Consider the following 8,189-nt stretch of genomic DNA (forward strand, 5'->3'; position numbering starts at 1 on the left):
CACGCAAGGGAATACTACACTTGGTCAATTTTTTGTTCCATGGTCACTTTTTATTTCTTTCAAAACAATAGATTTCTACAATTGTAGAAGTTTGAAGACTTTTACGAATTATAGAAGTAACTACTACAAACTGTAGAAAATTTCTACAAATGTAGAAGCTTGAAGACTTTTAAGAATCACAGCAATGACTACTACGACTATAGAAGTGCTCGTAAATAATGTGGCTTTACACTCATAGGAATCAAATTACTATAATCGTAGTTAGTTTGACTTCTACATTTAGAGTAATGATTTTTCAACAATAGGTTCCACGTTACACTTATGATAACTTTTAACCTTTATAAAGATCTTAGGATTTCTAAAGTTGTAGTAGTGTTACTTCTTATGCAGTTATAGAAGTCCTTGCTTATCATATAGTCATAGAAGTGTAACTTCTACCATCGAGTACTTAATTACTATGATCTTAGAACTTCAATTAATTGTTGTACAATTAATTAAAAATTTTATGGAAATGATTTCTACATTCATAGAAGTGATTTCTACAATCAAAGCAAATTTGGAACTTTGACGCAAAAATTAGGGTTTCTCCCCTATTCTAATGATCATAAAACAACCCTATTCTCACTCTAAATTCTAAAACCTATCAAATGTATATAATAATGCAAGAAAAAGATTAAGAAACTAAGACTAATTTTAGTTTTTGACTTTTTCTAAACACACATAAACACGAATTACACAAAATTGACAAGCATCAAGCTTTCCACAATACTCTATTGTACTTAACAATGCTTCCTTAGTATTTCCAAGACTTTCTGGACATGTTTTTCATTATTGGCAACATTCTTCGAGTAGACAAAGATATCATTTAAAAAATACTAGGATAAAATTGTCTGTTCTTTGAAGATTTCCTACATCATACGATGAAGGTTGCAGGGGCATTTGTATGACCAAAGGGCATTATAGTAAACTCGTAATGTCCATACCTTGTATTAGTACGGTATTCTCCTTTCTGTGGATTACAACATAAAAAAACGCAATAATAAACACATGAATCAACCAAACAAACTTCCTTAACATAAAAAACACCATAATAAACACATGCATCAACCAAAACAACTTCACCAACTGCTATAAGTTTCTTAATGTCAAGCCATGGTTGCTTTGCCAAACCAAGTTACAATGTAATACAACACTATTATTCCTTGGCAATGGTGCCAAATATGTTTTGCATTATCTATGCAAGGGTCATTGGGGAACTTACCTCAAAGATGATTGCTCAACCTTCAATTGGCAAGCTACTCCTGCTTGCATTACCACTCCGTTGTTACACCATTGGGTAGGGAGAAATTCTTGGAGGATAGTCTATATGGGCACTACCTCTCTTGCAACATCACTTACCTCACACACTCACTATACAAGAGTAGAGGAAGCACTTATTAGCATGCAAGAAATCCCTCTCTCCATGATGCACATTGCCACATTTAGTACACAAAAAGAGCATCACAGACAAGAGAACAAGGTAGAGTACCTTCAAGTTTGTATGACGAGATTGTGTCCTTTCTCATTGATAAAAAATGTATTATATACATGTGGCCACCCAAGACTATGTGTCTCTAGAGGGTCCAAAACTGCTATTTACAAGGTGGTTCCAGCTCATAGATTTATACTTTGGTGCTGAAATACCCATTAACTTTTATTCATTGAGTGTGAGAAAATACATTATTGTTGTGCCACCGCACTTACAAAAAATAAAGGACGTAATAGTCATGTCATTATATACTTAGTGATAGGGAGAGTTTGGGCCAGTTGGCGGCATGCTAGATGTGATCACTAGAACCATATGGGTCAAGTAGGGATGCTCAAGGGGTTCACTTAAAAATATGTAAGTATACTATGTGCGATTATGAGGAGGAGGGGTTTTTTTAACCAAAATTTTGAGAAAAATTATAGAAATCTACTTACATAAGGGGGTTTCAAAAGGAATTTTGAAAAAAAAAACCGTAAGTTTCTAAGAAAAAGGGGTCATTTTATTAAGTTAAAATTCACAAAAGGGTATTTTTAAATATCCTTTGAACGCACGTTGTATGAAGGTCTTCCTAAAAGTACACCCCCCCTCTTTGGCCTTTATATAAATGCATTCATTGACTTCATTGATAGGCTTGGTGGGCTAGGTTCCACACTAGGTGATATTGTGATGTTATGGTACCCATTTTGCTTTCATTTATGTAGATGACATAGTGTTGATCTCAGATCTAATAGAGGTGCTACAAAGGCACTTGATGGTAGTGCCATCCTTCTGTGAGTAGCAAGACCTCATATTTAACCTTGGCAAGAACATCACACTCGGTGGCTTGTAGACTCAACTTAAAATATGTAAGGGATTAGGGACACATTGTCTCATCTTTTACATATGCTTAGTCACCTTTTCTAGAACAAGGCTATATCTTCAACATATCACAATTAATGTCTTCTAGACTTAACTTCAAATATGCTAGGGATTAGGGAGACATTGTCTCATCTATGTATGTTTAGAGTCACCCCTAGCTTTAATGATTTTTAAAGAGAGGGTATGAGACTTTGGCTTAGTTAGTGCGGCGACAATGTTTCCAATAATCAATTTCTAGAGCTTAGCACTAAGGGGTGGCTTTTTGACACACTTGTGACATGTGTTATAATCTATAGGACCTTCTTTTGGGAGCAGACCTTGACAAGGATGAGGATAGCGAGATTGTAGGTTATGATGTTTTCAAGGATGATTTTGAATCTCACCAGAAGAAGTCCCCCTGTCCCCCCCCAACACACCAACTAGAAAGCTCTTTGAGACATTATGCTAATTTTGTTGCATTTAAATTTGGATGAAAAAGAGTGCCAAAAAAATAGTTTACTTGATCACCAACATGTTAGTTTATTCCATACGTGTAGTGGCCTATTCAAATGACGTGTTTTGACCATAATATGTCATTTGGTGAGATATTATATTATTTTGCAAGAAAATTTGAAGGAGACAATCACACTTGCTCTTTCTACACTAGGGTGGTAGACTATATAAATAACATGTTTCTTTACAATCTTGTTAGCATATCTTTATTGTTGTATAATTTCTTGTATCCAAAAACCCTACATATCATGTGCATTCAAAGACAATCTACAAAACCCCTTACCTCTGATCTTGGGCAATAAAATGACCAATTTTTATTCATAAACTACCTTCCAAATTACATAAAATATCTTATGTAGATATATTTCTACTTATCTACCTTTGAATTTTCATTTCAAAACACCTTATGTTGAATTTATGTGCTATGTTACATATCTTTAGTATTACCCCCAAGGTAATTATGTGGATCTTACATTTTTTGCCACTGTATTGAATAGTTTCCCATATTTGAGCACTTAAAGAGTCGGTGTGACTATTATTTTAGTTCACAAGTATGAGTGCCTCTTTTTCTTATTCGTTGTTCTCTAGATTATCCTTATGTTGACTTTTGTGTTCTCTAGATTATCCTCATGGGTGACTATTATAGTTCACACGTACGAGTGTCTTTTTTTTCTTAGAGTTGTTATTCTCTAGATTATCCTCATGGTGACTCGTTGTTGCATATAGAGAAGAGAAGGTCATTACTTAAACTAATGTAGGGTGGATTTATGTATGCACGTGTGTGTGTGTGTGTGTGTGTGTGTGTGTGTGTGTGAGAGAGAGAGAGAGAGAGAGAGAGAGAGAGAGAGAGAGAGAGAGAGAGAGAGAGATTTTGATTATTGCCATTGGAATCACTGGTGGATCTTTCCTTTATCTACATAGGTGGAATTTTTTCTTTGTTTGACTAGTATAAGCTCTTAGTCATTGAATTTCAAAAGGTGGGAATGGAGGATTTAAAAATCAATACTAGCGTTAGTATTCACACGAAAAAGTTTACTTGGCCATGACAACATTAAATAAAACTTTGCCACCACCACCACCACCACATCATGGTGATGTAAGCAATCTAGGGAGGAAATGTGATGACAAAGATGATATAAAACATAAAAGTACACTTGTGTGGCCCAAGACCAAGTTTACTTGGCTCTTTAAGTAGAACACAAAGATCTTAAATCATTAGGGGCGTTTGTCTAGGGCAATTTCAGACCAAGCCCTGATGGGGTGAGAGGCTACTGGATGTGACAAAAATTAAGGGGATTGTACTAAGGCAAAACTAGAAGTGATAAAAATTTTAGGGGATTGTACTAAGGTAAGCAAAAGGGTGGAGCCCTTTGTTGTTTAATTTCAAAAGTTTCTCTATAAATAATTGTGTAACAATTAAAAGAAATTAATATCTTCCATTCACCTCCATTACCTAACTAGAGATAGCCATCCATGGAACAGCCTATCACTTTAAACTATGTAGCCACCCTACTAAACAACATTGAAACTGACAATGTGTAACAAACTTTCATTTGGTTTACAAATTCATAAGAAGAGTGAAGAGAAAATTCACCTTAAAATAAATTTAGCACCCTTCAAGAACACCTAGATTTTTTAGGCCGGTTACATGTTGCTTTATAAACTAAACTTATGGATGGGCAAGATTGTTGTGCTAAATCTAAAGAGATGGCTTTTTTATCACACAGGGCAAAGAAGAAGGGGAGGGGGTGAATGAAAGGGACATGGGAGCACACTCCTCGTGGAAAATGGAGAGAGCGATACAACTTAATAAATTCCAAAGCATTTGATGTGTGTGCCTCTTATTTAAAAGGAGAAGGCAGAGATTGGACATGATGATGCATCTTACTATCTACCGAAGATGATGAAGGGATTGGCCATGGGATTATATGAGCAGCAGCTCCATTCTCTTATGTGCTTGAACAGCCTTGGACGGCCTCTAGGCGCCGTTGAAACTAGATGTCAACTAAAAGAACTATGGGATGTGTGGGGACGAATTGCTAGGCATGATTCCTTTTTTAAAAATGAGGAAGTTTTACGGCTCAGATTTTACGACGCCCACCCTTATGTACGATGAAGTGTTTAGAAAACCCCGCAGATGTGGGATGGTTCTCGAGCGATGGGAACAGACATCAGTTTCCGGCGGGCAGAATGTGTCCGGGCTACATGTAAACATGAGGGGTCTCATCTTGCAAAAGATATTTTGGAAATTGTTATTTTGGGGAATCTTAAAGCTAATAAATATTATATTTGGAAATTGGCAAGGTATTTGATTCATCACGGCGGCCGTTAAAGTTGACGGTTGCGTCTTTGACCAGGCGCTTGACTGGACGGCTGTCTGTCTTCATTCAGAGTATCACACTTCTCGAATTCCGCACGCTTTCCAATCAGTGCCACTACTTTTCCACGCACCGTGTCTACTTTTTCTCCTCAAGCTCCTGGCTATGGCGCAAATTGCAGATAAAGAGCAGCGGGCCGACTAGGGTTTCCGTGCTGTGTCGGATCGGTTGTGTCGGAGCATGTAGCAGAATTACAGGTAGTTCGTTCTGTGCTTCTTCATCATCATCTAAACTGGGCCTCTTTTCATTCTGTTCGGGCTAAGCCCGATTAGGGTTTCAGTAAGAGGATATTCTGTAGGATCTTGCTGTAGATTAGGGTTTCTGCAAGCAGGTTCATTCTTTCGGCCCGCAGAGGTTCTTTCTTTATCTAGCAGGCATGCGGTTTAGGCCAAAGTCAAATCAGATCAGGGTTCAGCCTGGAGACGGTGTGTATGGTAGGCTTGAAAAGAGCTAATGATAGTAGCCTCTGTGCGAATCGGAGTCAACTTGCAGGAAGTGTGAGTGAGTTAGGGTTTCAATCTGCAGAGGGTAAGCCGTGTGACGCCTTGGTGAGAAAATCAGAGGCATTATTGTAGCACACAAGACACACAGGGCATTCTTTGAAATACAGATGGATTCAATTAGGTTCATGCAAGCTGCAGGTTTCATGGCTCTGCTAGGGTTTCTCTCACATGTATGTGCAGAGGATGATACTCAATGTCTCCAGGCATTCCATAAATCCGTGAATGACCCTAACAACTACCTCAGTAATTGGAACTTTCAGAACACTACGCTTGGTAGCATCTGCTCCTTCACCGGTGTGCAGTGCTGGAATGACCAAGAAAATAAAGTTCTAAGTTTGAAATTGGGAGGAGCAGGTCTCTCTGGCCCTTTCCCATCTGGCTTGAGTAACTGTTCCTCACTCCAAATGCTCGATTTGTCGCAGAACGAGTTTGTGGGTGTGATCGCAGCCAACATCTGCATCCAAATGCCTTATTTGACAAGCCTGGACCTTTCGCAGAACAAATTCTCAGGTTCAATACCTGATAATCTAGCTAATTGTACTTACTTGAATGTGCTCCATCTGCAGCAAAATCAGTTAGCAGGGCTCATACCATGGGGAATCGGTCTTCTTGTCAGGCTTAGTGATCTAGATTTGTCTTCTAACTCTCTGACCGGACAAATCCCCTCCAGTTTTACGAATCGCAGCGCAATAGGCAAGTCTGCATTTTCTGCTTCTGATTTTGAAAACAATCCGGGCCTTTGTGGCCCTCCTCTGAATACTTGTGGGTCCTCATCCAAGTCAAATCTAGCAGGGATCGTGGGTGGTGCAATTGCTGCAGCAGCAGTTTTTGTTCTGATATGTGCATTTATAATGTGGTGGGTGCTCTTGCGGCCCGGTAGCACGAGCAGTGCTCATCTCCAGGATGAGCAGAAGTGGGCTAGACGGATCAAAGCACCTAAATCAGTCACTGTTTCCATGTTTGAGAAGCTCTTAGTGAGGCTGAGATTGTCCGATCTAATGGCTGCCACGAATGACTTCAGCAAGGAGAACATAATTGCCATGGGAAGGACGGGCACAGTCTACAAGGCCTCCCTGTCAGATGGTTCTATGCTGGCAATCAAAAGGCTTCAAATGTCATCGCACACAGATAAGCAATTCAAATCAGAAATGAATACATTGGGGCATTTGCGACACAGGAACCTTGTTCCCTTGCTGGGATACTGTGTGGTAGGTGGAGAAAAGTTGCTTGTTTACAAGCATATGGTCCATGGGAGTTTGAGAAACGCTCTCCATGAAGTGCCGGAAGAGGACAAGCCAGACTGGACAACCCGGCTTAAGGTGGGGATTGGAGCCGCCCGTGGCTTAGCATGGTTACATCACAGTTGCAACCCAAGGGTCTTACACCGGAACATCAGTGCTACCAGCATACTTCTAGATGAAGACTATGAACCAAGGATTACTGATTTTGGCCTTGCCCGCTTGATGAATCCTGTGGACACTCATATCAGCACATTTGTGAATGGGGATTTTGGTGATGTAGGTTATGTGGCCCCTGAATATGTCCGAACCCTGGTTGCCACTGTGAAAGGTGATGTTTACAGCTTTGGTGTTGTCCTTCTTGAGCTTGTCACAGGGCAGAAAGCTATGGAAGTGCTTGGTGAAAGTGACTTCAAGGGTAACTTATCAGAATGGATTTCATACCTGTCAAACAATGGGCGGGTGCAAGAGGCCATTGACACCTCTCTAAAAGGCAAAGGGTTCGACGATGAGCTTGTCCAGTTTTTGAGGGTAGCATGTGCGTGTGTTCTTTCAACCCCAAAAGATCGGCCCACCATGTATGAAGTGTATCAGTTACTAAGAGCAATTGGAGAAAAGTACAATTTTACTGATCAAAATGATGAGATACCACTCTGCACTGACTCCAAGGACGGGGATTACACAAGTGAGCTTATAGTAGCGATGGAGAAATGAAGGCATCTTCACATTACTTCTTGCTTTGACAATGGTTGGTGATTCTATGCTTTCCTTATGCCTTTAGTGCATCTTCTACTGTCTACATCCTCCCTCACTTTTAAAGTTCAAAGATCTTGTTAATTAATGAAAGCTGCAACATTTCATGTATGCCTCTCTTTACAGGAGCCTGGGCTGTGTTCAGCACCTGCAGGCTGCCATTTATCATGGCCTCGGAGGCCTTTGTATTTATGATAAACATTCAAAGTCTTTTTTTTTTTTTTTGGAAAAGCGATTTTATATAACAGTAAGAGAAATCTGCCAGCATAAAAGCATGACATTCACTGATCATGCTCAGCAAGTAATAATATCCAGCATCTAAGAGGAGTCTCCAGCAGTGACCAAAAAGACGGAACAATATCATTATTTACATCCTCCCACACAACGAGTAAGCACCTGAAGTTCAACCATTGATCTGTGCCAATACAATGAATCTTGA

The 8,189-nt window shown here is 39.4% G+C and overlaps 1 pseudogene across 1 annotated transcript; it reads left to right on the forward strand.

Annotated features, from left to right (window-relative positions):
* Nucleotides 1-5,296: 5,296 nt before the first annotated feature.
* Nucleotides 5,297-7,981, forward strand: LOC147617037 (probably inactive leucine-rich repeat receptor-like protein kinase At5g48380 pseudogene; annotated as a pseudogene). The gene has a single exon (XR_015262377.1). The product of XR_015262377.1 is annotated as a probably inactive leucine-rich repeat receptor-like protein kinase At5g48380 pseudogene (transcript).
* The last annotated feature ends 208 nt before the right edge of the window (nucleotides 7,982-8,189 follow it).

This window comes from Cibotium barometz, chromosome 37 (assembly GCF_041138505.1).
Source record: "Cibotium barometz isolate CiBa-2024 chromosome 37, ASM4113850v1, whole genome shotgun sequence".
Taxonomy (NCBI): domain Eukaryota; kingdom Viridiplantae; phylum Streptophyta; class Polypodiopsida; order Cyatheales; family Cibotiaceae; genus Cibotium; species Cibotium barometz.